We start from the raw sequence: 16359 nt of genomic DNA, 5'->3' as shown, positions 1-16359 counted from the left end.
CGGGTGCAGGGGGACTCGCGGGAGGGGACTCTACATTCCTCTGACTTTGGGCATTCCCGCTCCTTAAAGCTTAGCGGGAAAAGGATCTAAATTAATTAGCGCCCAGCCGCCGATGGGAGGCACATGTCACTGCCGCCGCTGCGGCATCGAGCGCTGCGGCAGGACGGCACCTTGGCTGCCTGCGCCAGCGGGGGCGTGGGGGGGGCTTGGAAATAATTTCTAAAAGATAGGAGCAAATAGGTACCAAGCGGGCAGGCAAGGGGTAGGAAAGGTCGGGAGGGTGGGTGGATGGCGGGGACAGCATGACAAGGGAAGGGTGCGCACATACGTGCCGAAAGTGGAAGACTCTGCTGCTTCTATCGGCAGAGTTGACAGTGCTGTCTTGTAAAGGCAACCCTGTGAATAGTGTTTGTTTCAAGGATCCCGGAGAAAAGAGAAGTCCCCGGTGGGTCCATACTCTAGAAGACCCAGTGTGAACTAGCCAAGAGTGCAACAAGGGTCACTGATAATTCCAAGCAGATACTTAAATAGTAGAGGTTAAAGGGGCTGTGCATGGGTAAACTTTCATCACTGGGTTATTTCTATGTGTGATTTGAAGGAAGAGAATACTAATGTGAATTTCTGAAAGATTTACATGGCTTAGGTCGGAGGGGGTTGATTTAAAAGTAAATGGTGCATGTTGCACTTATTCATCATGTGACACAGGTAGTTTTGAATTGTAGTCACCCAGTGGATATAAATGCTGCTATAATGAATAGCAGTTTTAAAAACAATCTATAAGAAGAGTGGTATATTTGTAGGATTTGTTCATTCTGCCTCCATTTTTAAAGTTTGTTCTCTAGTAGCCAAGACAGTTACTTATCTTGGAGAGTATACAATGCAATAATTGAAAAATCGTTGGAAAAAGCTACTGTTGCTGTATATAACACAACTCTTTTGTGTTTTGGTTTTTTTTTTTTAACCTTGGAGTGTCAAATCTGAGCAGATATTATTGAAAGCCTCTGAACCACAAGTTTGCAATTTTTGGATCATGGCAAAGAAAGGTTCGATTCATTTTTAAAATTAGCACTAGGCCTCATTGCCCTGTGCCCCTTGAATGTATAAAACAAACAATTTGCAAATACAAATTTGCCCAAATGTACATTGCTAAAGTATCAAATCTCCTATTAATTAATCTTTGCTTATAAGTAAGGCAAACTATCCTTTGATGCTTTTTTTTTTTTCTCCATGGTAGCATGCTCATGACCTCCACTGGGGGTGTGAGCGAACCTTTTGTTGTTTGTGGTTTTTGTCTGTACTGTTTCTATACAATCAAGGTCCTGTGAAAAGGAGGAAGAGGCAGCAGGAGGTAGGAACAAGCTGGGCTATTTTGGACCAATGTCCCATTAAAATGTTCTCTCTCTCCTTAACTCACTCCAAACTTCTTTTCAGGCATACACTTTGTATCAGTCTTTAACCTGCACTAAAACCTGTAGGACACTGATACTTTGACATTGTTGGGAAAGAATTAAAGAATCAACCAGGGATGGCTAATATTTCTTGCCTTATTTTATTGCAGAACAGCAGGAATTCAAAGTCTTTAAAGCTCTGGTACTTTGACTCTTTTATGCAGCTGAGATGATGAAATAAAAATGTGTTTGGTAAAGGAATTCAAATTAGCACTGGGTCACATAATTCCCCTGTTCTGAATATGGCCAATCAATGGCATCTCTAAGGCATCTAGAGGCAAGAGCTATGCAATTTCTGCTCATGCAGAATAATATTCCTAGCGTGGAAATTTCTGCTAATTAAAGCTCTTGCCAAGTAGAGTTTTTTTTTCCCCCCTTCTTTTTCTTAAATAGCTCAAGTCAAAGCTTTGCAAGCCAGGGCTCGCAGAAAGTCTCCTTATAGATAGAGCAATGCATTCAAGATTCTCAACTGCAGATCTAAGCTTCCTGCTAAAATCATTGTGATAGAAATAGTGTTACATACCCTCAATAACAGCATATATATGAAAAAGAAACAAAATAATGTTTTCTTATGGAGTTAGCGACATCTATACAAAGAAACTATTGTGACCTATGTTTGTGTTTTGTTGTAGGAAATATATAGGAAATATATAAAAGGGGATATAGAGCACTTGGAGTAGTGTCTATTCTTTTTGTTCTATGGTAAAATAAATTATTAAATCCCTTTAGGATTTATATTAATCCCTTTTATTTATATTAAAATAATTTTGCCTGACTCTTTATTTTTAATAATAAAGTCGGTAGCAGGGATAATGAAGCTTAAAGCTCCAGGGAAGTTAATGAAACATAAATTATTACTAAATTTGGGCTTCAGTCCAAATTTCTGGTTACTATGTAGTGTAGGACAGCTCATTCATTTTTCACTCAGAAAAATATCTTGCTATGTATAATGCTACACAATTAGCTAAGACCATGCAAGGCCATTCCTTAAGTATATAACTTAATAATTAGAAATTAACTGAATGAAATACAGTGGTCTGCAGGTTCACATAGAAACTGATGGCAGAACTCTAAAAACTCTTTTCACATTCCATCCAAAATCACACAGTGTGACAAGAATGATATATGGTCAATGATATATGGTCAGTAAAAAAGGCTTTTGTTTTGTTCAGTTTTCCTGAACAATAGGGAAATTATTTTAATACTCAAAAAGAACAAAGAGACATCATGATGTTTAGGTGTTACACAAAGCAGAATGCTCAGAGCTGATCCAGAGCCATGGAAGGCTCTTAATGTTGAGAGAAGAGTTTAGGCAATCAGGCAGTGCTTACTGTTGGCAGGGAAAGCTTTGCCTCTTAAGAAGCAGCACTCCCTGTCTCAGCCCATCCCATCAGCTCAAGAAAAAACTCCCACTTTGGATTTCCATTCTGGATCCATGCTCTCTCATATTCCAGTCTGTCACAAGAATAAACTTTCTCCCTTCATCTTTAGTGACAAAAGTTTATTTTGTCTATCTTGCTAAAAAGCAATAATTGCCTCTATTCACATCCTACCACACTATCAATGACGCATCATTACAGAAACTAAGGAATTAGGAACCATGATGCAGACTCAGTTCAGTGTAGTGTAATTTGTCCCACCCTACTGTAGATGTCCAAAACTGCTCATATGATCTGTGTTCTAGGGGTGCCTGTGATTTTTCATTGGCTATATAAGAAGTCTGTATCAGCTGGCTGAGATGTGCAGAAGGTGAATTCACTCTGAGAGGGTGGTTGTGTGTAGAGAGCACCATTAGTTTCACTGTCATATGGTACCACTATTCAGCCTTGGTATTGGTGTTTTGCAAGATTGGGTTTAACTTCAGTTTCTCTTTACACAATTGACATGTAAAAGGCATTAGCATATTAATCCCTTATGACCTTTAGTAGCAAAAATATCATGAATATCTATCGCTTTTTCAGTTTTATCTCACTGAGAGTTCAGGATTTATTCTTCCATATTGGAAGACTTTCAGAACATGCATTTTTGACAGGTCTGTCTATGTGGAGCCAAAGACTTGTGTTTCTACCTTGAGGTCCACCGTTTATATTTGTAATGAGGATGGCATAGACAATTATTAGACAAGCATCTCCCATTCTGTTGCTATCCAGAAGTTACCAGCCTCTGCGGGAGAAGTTTCTCCATGAATAGGTTACAGAGAATAGTGCAGAGGTGTCAGCTGGTTTTAGCGGAACAAGTAATTCTGTAATGCTGTAATGTTACTAGGTACTGACCTGAAAGGAAGAAATGAAGACCACGTTTTATTTTGCCTCTTTTTTTATTTTTTTATTTTTTTTTTTTTTTTTTCATCAGGCACTTTCAGTGACCCATGCACCACCATGTAGAGTCAGTTAGGAAGAAAAAGGCTATGTATTTTTTCCCATTAAGGCAAGCAAACTTTTCCAGTGGAAATTCTAGTGGTAACTCATACTTATTGAAAAGCTGGTCCATCCAGGTTGGTAGTTGTGCCTTAAAACTCACCTGTAGTAGCTCCTGTCATTGTTTGAGATCTCTCCTCACTGTGAGAGGGTGCATCACAAGTGCATGGCCATTGTGCTGCCTGGGATACATTCCCTTTTCTTCCATGGGAGAAGGAGGCTACAAACCATGCATGAAAATGAGAGCACGAGGCAATCAAACCACTCAGATTGTGGCTGAAGCAAAAGCAGACACCTTTAGGAAAGAAAAAGAGTGGTGGTGGTATTTAAATCAAATTTCCTGTTCAAAAGCAATTTTAAGGAAATATTTCAAGTAGTCCTAGGTACAGTCTTTAAGTTCCTACCAGCAGCCTATAGGGCTTTGAATTCCCAGTTCTTTTAGCCAGTTTGTTTCCCAGGCAGCAAAGACTTACTGAGATCTGTGTTCAATACAAGTTCAGAGCTCAGCCTGATGCACTCAGGCAGGATCCATATCTGATGAGCAACTGTAAAACTAGAGCTTGTCAAGAGAACAAGTGGGAATGGGTGATAGGATAGATAGATAGATAGACTTGGTGAGACTGTAGCATACCCCTGTACACCCTGTGTCAGTGCTGGCATGGTCAGCTGTAGTATGCACCTTCAGACTCCTGTTTACAAGTGGAATTTGAAGGCTGTGGAAGGAGTGGGGGGGGGGGGGTGGGGAGGAAAGGCGGCGGCAGCAGCAGCTGGGAACCATGACCACAGCTGGTTTCTGCAAAGATCTTCTTGCAAATTGAGTTGGGATGTTTCCAGGGCAGTGCTGCAGAGGAGAGGAGGATGCATTGAGCACGGGCAGGGACCCGCACACCGGGTCCGTCGGAGCCAGGGATGGCTGTGCCCAGCAGGGGTAGGTGCTCCTGAGGGCAGGACTGGCCTGGGTCCGTGTGTGGGACGTGGGACTGTCCTTGGGGACACAGCTGGGGTCACATGAGCGTGGAGCATTTTCCCAGCCAGCAGCTCTGCCAGGGAGCCTCCTGTGTTTCCAGCTTGAATATTCACAGACTTCTGAACCTTATAGCTTTGGCTGAACCACTGCGTAGCACTTGCAGGAGGACCTGGCCCTGTGAGCTGTGCTTGGTGCTCTCACGTCTCCCCTGAGCTGTAACAGATGTATTAAGGATCCATGCCTTCTTAACTGAAAGTGATAGAGAACTCACAACAAGAATTATATTTTCATTAATATTTAAGGTTTACATGTTATTTTTCTTTCAAATTTGCTGGGTTTTGGTTCCCCTGCATATTTGAATACAGCTCCTTTTTTTCATTGAACTGCAGTATGTTTCTTTGCAAGAATAAGGGACTCTCGTGCTCTTACCAGAAGGGGCAATAAATTATGCAGTAATGAATAAAGGCAACTATGAGTGTCCTAAAGTCTGACTCGGATCAGCGGTGTCTCTTCCACAAATGATATTGGATATTGATATAGGTTTGGTATCTATAAAGTACTCTGGGACAGAAGATGCTGCAGATATTTATGCAGAGCTGATCCTACCCAGAGGTAGTGTGAAGAAGTAAATGATCTCTTAGAGAGCTGTAGTTCCTCAAGATTCTTTAGTTCTATTAATGGAAAGGATGATAATTTTACTAATAAAAAGAAATTTAATACTAAATATGACAGATATGCTGTGACATTTCCAATCTATAAAAACTTATGAACCATCTGTGTTTTATCCAAATACACTAAATTTATATTGCATTTTAAGCTTTTCCTTGTCTGTATGAGATGCAGGAACATTTTCTTGCCTAGGTCTATTTGTCGTTTTTCTGGAGCCCAATGTTTTTGTTCTGCCATCAGAAATATGAGAATGTGTCCTCTTACTATTGTAGTTGTCTGGATCCATGCTGACATTCTTCCTTCAACCCTCCAAATACTGCAAAACATGTACTTTTAGATGCATTGTTTCCCTGAGCAGGTGTTTGGAATGTGAAGAAGAAATGTCTCATTTGAAAGTTATTCAGGTTATCATTCCATATTATTTTAAATGTGCATAAAAATGCAACAACCAACACAGAACGTGGCCAGAGCTTTGAGTTTTATTCTGATTTCCATAGACAGAATCCCTGATAGTAAACAGAGTTCACACATTGTGTATAAACTGACTCCACAGATCACTGCTGTGTAGTTTGGGTCCATGTGGGTATTTGTTTGTTGTAAAAGAATACTAAGGGGATGTTTTCTGTTCTTCTGTTATATTAAGTTGTGGGCCAAAATTTAATGTCACTACATTAACTTTGGAGTTGCACCCAAGATGAATTTGGCCCTGTCAGTTGTTAAATTCTTGCTATGATTGATCTCAGCTTGCTCAGAAAGGGATCATGCCAGACTAGCAACCACAGAAATCATCAGTTGAAACTCCACCAAAATTCTCATTCCCTGTAAGTTGAAAAATTAAGCTTTGAAATAAGATGCTTTGTTCTTCAATCTCACACTAACTTTTCATTAACATTATATAAGCCTCACACTATTAGGAAGATGCCAGTTAAAACAGAATGGTTTGAAGTATTTGAGTGGAGAAAAATAGGACCATCATTCATAAGTTCTTGTACTAGTTCTTGGCATCTTGTGGCATCTCATCTCTGATATTCTCAGTCATCTCATTGCCCTTTGACCCCATTTATCTTAGATGTAAATAAAGGAAGGCCTATTCTTGGCATATTTGTTATATAAATTCAAAACCACTCATCATAGAATCATAGAAAGTTTTCAGTTGGAAAGGACCTTTAAGATCCTATTTGTATGAATGAAACAATAACACTTTCCCAGCCCTTTCTCCCAAACTCTTTGCAGAGGGATTTTTTCCACAGAAAGAAGAAATACCAGAAATTCCATAAGACTTGCTTGGAATTGCTTTATTAATGAAAAAAACTTGTAAATAAATATTGGAGCAAAGGAATCATGATGCTAACACTAGATTATCTTTTTTCAGTAATTAGAGGTATAATTGCATATGACTTCAATAAATTTCTACTCTGAACAGTGGTTCTTCTAATGTAACTTTTTAGATTATGAACACATCATTGGAACAAAAGGAACAAACAAATACTAAAACATCTTCCATCAGTAATTGATGGAGGAGTCAGTATTGGATTAAAAGGACACTGACCTAATCATGACAATCCCTTTATGCATCCATAATGGTATTGTATGTTCATGCTTTTTTACATGCTAGTGATTTCTGTATCAAATAGCTATTTCCACTTTGTACACCAGCACTGTTAAGTTTCTGTAAGCTAACATGAACTCCCTGGGCCGGCTGTACTGCGTTTCTGATGGGGATGGGTGGGACAGGAAAATTCAGAAATATGGGTAATCAGCTTGTGATTAGAATACGGCAAACTATAATACTGATTTTCAGATAGGCATAAACTCTACATTCCTGAGAAATACAGGAATAAAACCAGAAAATGTTTTTGTGGTTTTTTTATCCCTAAAGTCCAAAACCAAGAAATGCAGAGAGCAAAGTTTTTTTTACTTGAAATCCCTACTTTTTAGATGGAAAGCTAGATTGAAACTACCTGTATGCATTAAAAATGTTCAGCTTTGCTGTATTGTGGTATTTTGGTCTGATATTACAAGTTTTATTACATTCATGAGAATGCCTGTGCAATATCAAAAATACAATGGTTGTAAAAGCAGCATGGAGTAGCTGTGTCAAATCTGCTTGATTTCCTGTCACTGACAATGTTTACAGAACCTTTTTCCTGAAAGACCCTGAAGTGCCAGAAGAGACATGTACTTTTAGAGGCTGGAGCATTTTAAGGACATGAAAGACAAACTTCTGTGATGAAGGGTGAGGTGAAATTTAGCCTGCTGTGGGACAAGATCATAGAATGGATGACCTTCTGATTTTCTGCCCAGACCTATTTCTTATGTATCATTTGCAAATGGAAAAAACGGGTCTTATCCAGCCTTGTATTTTTAAAGTGACAGGGTGATATATACCAGTCTGGGTAGTGAACTTGACAAAACTGTTTGCAAAGAAATGAATCTGCAAAGTAAATTCCCATCTCAGCATTTATTACTATAATAAGGTGGTAGCAGTAGAAAATATAGACACTGTGTGGTGTGATTGTGCCCAATAGAACCATATTAAATGCTTTGTAAACTCTAGATTCTGTATCACCTGCTTCAGATTTTAAGAAAGATCTCAGCAGCTGTATAAGTCAAATAAAATGTTAATTATGATTTCAGTTCTTCATCTGGCTTGATCTTTCTCTAGGAGGATTCTGAAGTGCAGGAAAAGTTGCTTGAATGAAAAGAAGGGATCTAAAAAGTGCTAAATTTGTTAGCAGTTCCAAAGTAAATTCAATACCTTGTTTTAAACACTGGATAAGTAATTTCTGATTGTGGGTGATAGTCTTATGGACACTTTCCTCACACCGTCCCATCAGATGGGTACCTGATTTGCCTACTTAGTTCAAAATCAATTCAACAAAGCTGTAGTTTGGCAGCACATCACCTTCTGGGGATTTCAGGAGATGGATATTTCTTCAGAGCTGTTTAAAATAGTAGAAAGAACTCTCTGTGTAACTAAGGGCTACTGAAACCCTTCCCAGCTTTTGCTAAATGCATTTTCAAGGCATAGTGCACTTTCTTTTATGTAAATAAAAGATCACAAATATTGGCTTGTTTTTTTTGTTTATATATATAAACATACCCAGAAAAATAATTTAATTTCTTTATTAATATTGTAAAATGTTTTAAAGACAAACAAGACATATCTGAACTCTGTTGCTCAGTATACCATTGGGTGGCCATCTGTTTCTAAGGTGATATAGCACAACCTGCATAGGTTAGAACAGATATTCTAGCCCTTTACTACAAGCATCTTATGTCTCCCAGAGCCCCACTAGATAAAGAGGCACGAGCTGATTAAGTAGTGAGATGGGCAAAGGCTGCATAGTAGACTCCTGGCTTCACCGAAGCCTAACCGCCGTGGTTCTGCTCAGTGAGACAGCTGTAAAGCAATGAAGCAGTGTGTTCTGAAATTGGAAAGGGCTGCAGTAGGCAGTAAAACTTTGTAGTCAAACAAAGCGCCGAGGCTCTACTTTATGTTTTTGGTGGGTTAGGCTCCTGCCATAGGAGCTGAAAGCAACTATGGTGCCACAATGTCCCAGAGCTGGGAGTCAGAGACCTAGTAAAGTGGCTCAGCAGGGTTGCTCTGGAGCAGAGGCAACTTCCAGCGGCCTTGTCTTTAGTGAGGAGTGTCAAGTTTTTATGAGCATTGTTACATTTTTATAGTTTAATGGGTTTCACTATTAAAGTATAACAAAGCACGTTAAAAATTTGCCACGGCTCATTTCCGCTCTCAGTAGCAAGTCCTTACTATCTGCAGTGTGGGCCCCTAGGAAATATTAAATAACAAAGACTATCTTAATACATCTTCCTTATCCACTTTAATCATCTTGACCTCTTTCTACTTAACAGTCTTGATTTGAGGCATGTTTTATTCATCTTCAAAGCTCCCAGCACAGTGGCTGGTCTGGAATTCACACCTATGGGCTGACTTCTCCAGGAAAAGAAGATGGTAGTTTGTATAAACACTGCAGATGAGGGCTCATTAGAAAATGTGTTATAGAAACTAAGGAGAACTGGATTAAAGGGTAGGGTAAGGAGTTTCAGTAAAGAAGCAGTAAAGAAAAGAATACAGTAAAGTAAGTAACTGTGACTAGTTGCCAACACTGAAAGTTTGACAAATGCAGAATGGTGTATTAGTTTTAAATAGCAGTGCTGGCATATTCAGTTACAAAAATATGAAGGTAGATCCAGGCTGCAGTCCTAGGGAAATTTACTGTAGCAGCAGAATTCACTCTAGGTACAGGCCATGAGATCTATAAATCACTGAATAGCATTAATTTGAGGTGGACACTATGCCCAAAGACAGCAGTGTTGCAGAGAACATGGTAGGACACTGAGGTTTTCAAAGCTGTCAGGGACTCCAACACTGCAACTAGACAGGGGAATGACTTCATCAAGGACAATAGAAAATATGGTGCAGAATATGAAAAGCAGTTCCTTAGAGTAGACAAGGGGCAGCACTGACTTTTTTGTCCTCGTGGATGTAAGATAGAGTACTCTGTGAGGATGTTTCTTTGCATCTCTTTCTGCATTTATGGAGAAAGATTAGAAAGTATGATAATTCAGTTAAAATATCTTTCTGGAATTTTAAATGTCTTTTATTTCTATTAAGCTGAAACTTATATAGCAACTTAAATGTAGTGAAGCATCTATGTACTTGTATTGTTTTTAAACCTAAATAGGTGTCTTAAAATGCAGATGTGTCTGTACCTAGTGGCATTTTCACAAGGAAGCTGGCATCTATGTTAGGAATTTTGGAAAATCTTACTAGGTGCTCATCAAAATTGTTCATGCATGAATATGTTTATAATTGGATTCCTTGTGAGCCTTAGGATCAAAGTGCTTTGGAAATGTAAATGATTTTATTATTATTTACTGCCTTTACTTAATTTGCTCATGTGTTTTATAAGTTCTTGAAAGCCACTACAGGGTTATGGCAACATGATCTGAACCTGGAATAAATCCACTGATGATGATGCATTCAAAAGGGATGAATTTACCATAAGGCATTCCAGTGCTTGTCAGTGGTCTCTCGTCCCCAAAGACAGTTTGTTGCTAATAGTCTGCATTTAATATCGATTGCACTCATGACTCAGGGAACTCAAGTTCATCGTGGGGTTAGAAACTTCACTCATTCTTCTCTCCTTAGTCCCAGATAAGAAAGAGGGATTCTTGCAAACTGTTCTGAAGGGAACCAATAAGTTCAGGGATTCTGCTTCATGAACTTTTATGGCAGAAAAGAGTTATAAATGTCACTGAAAACATATTGCAGATCACCTTTAAATAATCTCTGATTTAACTGAGTAAAAAGTGAATCAACAGTACAATTATAAGCATAGAAGAAAATCCTTCTAGTGACAGGTCATACAGCTGTTTTAGGGTTCTAGAATGGTAGCTGACCTTGTATGGGAAGGCAACTAATCTCAAGTGACAAGGATGCCAGCTGGAAGATTTTAAAAGCTTCCAGGTTAGGAAGGAAGGAGAAGGACCAGTTATGCAGCTGGTTTCTCAAAGGAAGGTGTCCCTGCTTAATGAGAAGGAGGAAAAAGTATCCTTCTATTTTACAGCAAAGAGGAATAGGAGCTGAGATAAGGGGAGGTAGGAAGAAGTGACGCAGAGAATGCCATTTCCTTTCCTATAACTGGTGTAGAATTTTCCATGCAATAGAATTTATTTTTATGCCAGTTAAATTAGTAGAGTTTGCTTCATATACCTAACAACAAAGGACTAATGTGAGTAACCATTCATTCCTCTTACTATTATTGTTACACCGTGCATGTCAGGGAATTATTTTAGGAAGATTGTTTTCTGCAGAATCTGTATGTGACTGCTGGTGACCCCCACAGATTAAAGCTACAGTTAACTGGAAAAGATGAAGCATCTGGCTTTTACATAGTTGGCATTAATTGAGATGGATTCACTATTAGGTGACTGAAACTGGATCCTAGAATATTCCTAAGGATGGGGAACTATAGCTGAATGTGTTACAACTTAATGTATTAGTGACCATTCCACCTCTCTATTCACTGCCTAAATGGCAGCACTGAAAGTGAAGTTGAAGCTAAACATCATGAAACTCATATACTAACAATGTGTATAACCACCAACGTGTCAGGTATTGTAATCTTCTCATGACGTGTAAGTGCATAACATGATGGATGTAGGCAGGTAGCACATTCATACATCTTATGGCTTAACACACCAACACAGAATGCCTATGTAAATACACAATAACACAAAATTACTGACAGGATTTCACTCACTCCTAAAGCAAACCAGTGAATTGTTTTCATTGACAATTTCTGCCTTTCAGACAGGAAGTACTGTTTGTGCTATCTGCATATATGCCAAGTGATTTCTCATCTTTTCTGTATTAAAAATTGTTTCAGTACAGAAAATACCCTCGTACACATATACAAACGTACTTTCATACCTGTATCATACATTTTGCATAGCAATGTTTGTTAATACATTGTCTCTTTACGTGTTTCTTTTCCTATTGACTTTAAAATGAAATGGAAAAAGCTACCTTTGCAAGGAATTTTTATTGGCGAAGCGTATCATTTATTTTGGCTCCATAAATCAACGTGCAGTCATGTTGCAAAATATGGGTAGCCTATTGAGAAATATTCCATCAGAAGGTATAGAGGTACAGTATACTATACCTTCTGTTTCAAATAAATAGCATTCTCAATTCCTGTTCATCTGTATATAATATATTTTATTGCAATGTGGTGCTTTCCATCAAGTTAGTTAATTTTGTTTCTGCAATTCAAGATATAATTGATCACTACAGTACTTGCCCTTGGGACAAAGTATCATTTTATCCAGTGTGTTGTTTCAACTTTTCGCCATTCTTTTAAAAATATTCCATATGAAATATTGTAGCCTGTGCAATAAGTTTTATAGATTTTTTTAAATTACTTTTTCTATCTTCAGCATATGTATGTAGTCTGTAATAAACTACATATGTCCTTCTGTTCTCTACCTGCATTTTGCTTTGCAAAAAGATGCATTTCAACATAATTTGCATTGTTTGTGGATGATTTCAGTTAGCTTATATAACAAGGCATATTACTTAATTTTTATTTAGTGTCGTGTTGTTTTCTTACAGCTACTCAAATAGACAGCAATGCAGAGGTGGATTTTCAATTTCAAGTTATAATTAATTTTATTTATAAACTATTACTTTGGAATAATTGCAGTGGTTTTCTGTTTGACTTTTAGAATCTTGTAAATGGTTTATACATTTACACATTTATACTGAATGCTCAGCACTTGGCATTTGGGGGTATGCCTGTAAAACAGCAGGTGATATACTGGGAAGATATAAATGAGGGCTATTTATGTGGTTAGGTGTGTTCTGTGAACTTAAAATTCTGGCTCTATCCATCTAAAACAGGTTTTCTAAGAAATTCTATTGAAATTTCAAGCAGGCATGGAAACAATAGAACAGTTATGAGTTTTGCTATGAGTTTATATTTGGCCAACTGGTTGAAGTAAAATAGTTGAGGAAAGTTGTACAAATCTATGTTAAAATTTCCTTGCACAATGCATTTTAATTTGGAGATGATCTGAATTTGTATTGCTGTACCAAACTGAAGAGAAGAGCTTTCTCTTTATGAAGAAAATTATGTAAAAATATTTAAATATTAAGATCATAAATCACTTCAGAAATATAAGTTACCTTACCTTTCTAACACACATAAGCATCACTATTGCAGCTAACAGATAAGGGTGGAAATTTCAGGAATATTTTTAGGTATTAAAATTGAGACCTAACTAAGGCATAGTCCATGTATTTTTTGTTTACCTTTTGTTAGGATTTTTATCAATTGAACTATTGAAAAGAATATTGATAGATCAAGAAGTCAGTTGAAAATAGTTACCTTATATGCATCCAGCATTTAAAGTGGATAGCATTTCTGACTGTGGTCAGTCACATTTTTAATTCCCAAAATCTATGTTTTTATACAACTGGGACATAATTAGTACAGCATGAATTGTCATAACTTCAAAGTTATTAGAAAGTGAAATCTATTGTTAATAGTAATGAAAAAATAATATATGGCATTCTGAACAATTCTATTTCCAGTATACTTTCAAGGCTGAAGAAAAATTGCTATGTAGTAGTAGAAAAACTTGTATGGTTTAATAGTATTATATGAGCAGGAAAAGTTTCTAAAATATGTTCCAGAGTAAACATAAGTAATTTCCCTTTTGAGAAACCCTAGTAGAATAGCCCGAATGTTTCTTTAAATGTTACTAGTGCTGCTTAGCCAGTAACACTTTCTCCATTGAACCACATACTTAGCACTGGAAGTTTCTTTCCAGTTTAACTGTACTGTCTGGCTATAAATTGTCTTGTGTTATAGTGCATTGCATACGCCCACATTTCTTCTCTGAGACTGGCGAGTGGAAGAATCTGAAAAAGACTTGTTATCAGGTGACTACAAGTGTGTACTCAGAGCACTGAGCTCTAGGTCTGGCATACTCAAAACTGACATTGATTTTGTAAGGTTCCTATTTCAAATGATACTGAAGTCTCAGACTAGCCCATGGAAGTGTATTCATTAAAGAAATGTTACAGCACTTACCCAATACTTTAAGACTCTTTAGGGCTATTTTAATTTATTCTCAACAAATACTAGGTTGGACTATGTGCTCACAGTCCCTGACAGCGCTTGGAGGTCATCACTCAGCTATGTGTATATGATGAGCTGGGAACTGTATTTATGTGTTCTTACTTTGGTATTTGACTTTGCTTCTGTAGATAAGATTCATAGGCTGCTTTGCTCTTACATATGGTGATTTTCTGTCTTTTCATTGTTTCTGAGGTGAAACTCTAGTAGTCTCTGCAGGATGTTTTCCTGACTGTTCTGGCTGAGGTTACAGAACTGAGGATTCCTTTCTTCTTTTCTCCACTTCTCATCAGGTGGTTCATAGTGTACATCCATAATCATTACTTGTTGACTGATGCCACCATTTTACTAGCAGCACATACAGGACGTCACTCAAGGAAAATACGTTGCCAGCAAGAATAACAGAATGTAAGACTTGGAAAATAATACATTTTGTAAGAAAATGTTTCAGGAATATATCTTCCTGTTATGTATGCTTATCACTTCATATGCATTATTGTTTGATTATACCGTCATATAGTTAGGCTATTGCTTTTCACATACTCCTTTGAGTCAGTTTTATTTCTTCTGAGTGTCTAAAACCAGAAATTTTGTCTGTCCTTCAGGTATTACAGGAATCTTGAACTGCTTATGATATGAATAGTAGAGATCTACCTTTATGCTTGTGTTCTTGGCAATTGTGTGTTGTTATATCTGTCAAACATTGCACATTTTAAAAGTGTTTTGCACATTAACAATGAAGGTAGAAGTGACATGAATTGAAAATTGTTTAGATATTTTGGGAAAAAGAAAGGAATAGATATTGTGGGCATACAGGTATAAATGAAGGATGCCAAAGGCAGAAGGAATTTGCGTTTACAATTCTGGTCCTGACGCTATGGCTGGTTTGGAAAGAGAAGAGGTGGAAAGCTAGTGAAAGCTGGAAATGGCTGAAAAATTAGTTTGAAATTAGAATAAAAAATTTTGTGACTGAGTGTAGGATATAGAGACTGCAAAGGGAAGTCTGGAGGAATACGACATGCTGGATCAAGGATGCAGAGGACCTTCATTTTGTAATTATCTGCTTCATTCTCTTTTTGCATTAAATGAGACAGTTATTGCAACAAATTTTGTATAAATTTGCCATGCAGCCTTCCTAGAGCATGTCTGCCTTGAGCATCAAATTAATTAGAAATCTATAGATGTAATTTTAGATTATCTCAGCAGATACAAATATACAGGGCCAGAATTCAGGATGAGCAAGCAAACTGAATTATGGTATTTTCATATATCTACTGACTGACTTGCAACTGCAGTAATACTTTTGAAATTATTTTTTCCGCATATGCTAAGGACACATATCCATTCATGCTGCAAAATATGCATATTCAGGTATACACAGACTGTACAAATGGACACACCAAAGGAAGGATATGCACGTAGGTACAGACCTACTCAGAAAATCAGGGGGACGTAGGGCCATGTATACATATCTGCACATGAGAAGCAAATTCACATCCAAGAAATGGGAGGCACATGAGCATGAACAGCATCGCATGAATACACACATAGATACCTGCACACCACGGTTCCCTTCACAGCTGTAGAAAATGACAGAAAGGCTGGAGCTATGCAAACATCATTAAAAGACACCCACACAGCCATGACTGTCTCAGGCTGGAAAAAAGGAGTACTGAAAAATACTGTCTGGGAGAACAAAACAGGAGAGTCAACCCATCAAATGTCTGGAACTAAAATAATGCCAGAGAGTATAACCCAGCCAAAAGCACTGCCAGCAACTAAGTTAGTCACACAGCAAGAGCAGTCATCCACACATACATATGCTGCAAGAAAAATATCCACCACCTGCCAGCTGGCTACTAGCAACCCTGACATGTGTGTGTGTGTGGCCAGTGTGTTGGCACCAGTGCTGGAAGAGGAAGAGGAGTGGAAAGAAAGGAAACAGCAATAGGAAATCAGGAACAACAGAGGTAAAATGGAATCACTGCTCCCGGTCAAAACATTTGTTTAATAGAAACAGAAGCCTGGAATGTGTACAGTTTATGTTTTACACAGTGAAAGGTCCTGGTCATGTGTGAAACTTCAACCTTCTTGAGTAGCAGGAGGTCCTGTGTGTGTGAAGCACATTGCTTCGCTTAGCACACATCAGATGAATGGAAAATGCCAAACAATGAAACAGGTGTCTAATTGGC

Source organism: Pipra filicauda, unplaced genomic scaffold, assembly GCF_003945595.2.
Source record: "Pipra filicauda isolate LSUMZ 115617 unplaced genomic scaffold, ASM394559v2 scaffold96_size2947999_pilon, whole genome shotgun sequence".
Classification (NCBI taxonomy): Eukaryota; Metazoa; Chordata; class Aves; order Passeriformes; family Pipridae; genus Pipra; species Pipra filicauda.
Note: the sequence above shows the minus strand (reverse complement) of the source record.